We start from the raw sequence: 581 nt of genomic DNA on the forward strand, positions 1-581 counted from the left end.
TCAGTCGTTTCCCGCTGGACGGGCATCGGGCGGCGCCCGAGCGATGCTCCCGGTCCGCGCGGGTGTCGTCGAGCGGGCTCTCCCGGGCCCTCGGCCCGCCCAGCCGCGTCGCCGTCGTCGCCGGCCCTGCGCCGGTCCGCCGCCGGGGCCGCCGTAGCCGGGCGCTCGCCGCGCGGCGAGCGCGCGGCATGGGCGTCCCCAGCCGCGTCCCTCCTCCCCGAGCGCAGCGCCGGCTGACTGAGGGAAACCCCGGGCCTCGGGCCAGGCCAGGGGCGCGGTGGTGGCGGCGGACGTCGGGCGCGGCCCCCGCGGGCGGACGCTCCCCCCGACGGCGGCAGTGGGGGGAGGCACCCCCGCGGGGCCTTAAGTCTGGTTTCCCTCACCCCAGGGTCAGGTACCTAGCGTTCCGCGCCTTCGTCCGCGGCCTTGCCCTACCGCGGAGGAAGCCGGGCGGCGGTTTAAAGACCCGGGCGGCTCGGCGCGCCACCCCCGGATGCGGGGGCGAGCGCGGGGGCGGGCGGGTGCCTTCAGAGGGGCGGGGGTTGCCCCCGCAATGCCTCTGGCTAGGTCCGCCGTCGTCG

The sequence above is a fragment of the Melanerpes formicivorus genome, unplaced genomic scaffold, assembly GCF_026170545.1.
Source record: "Melanerpes formicivorus ecotype bairdi unplaced genomic scaffold, bMelFor1.0.p_v2 SCAF_322, whole genome shotgun sequence".
Classification (NCBI taxonomy): domain Eukaryota; kingdom Metazoa; phylum Chordata; class Aves; order Piciformes; family Picidae; genus Melanerpes; species Melanerpes formicivorus.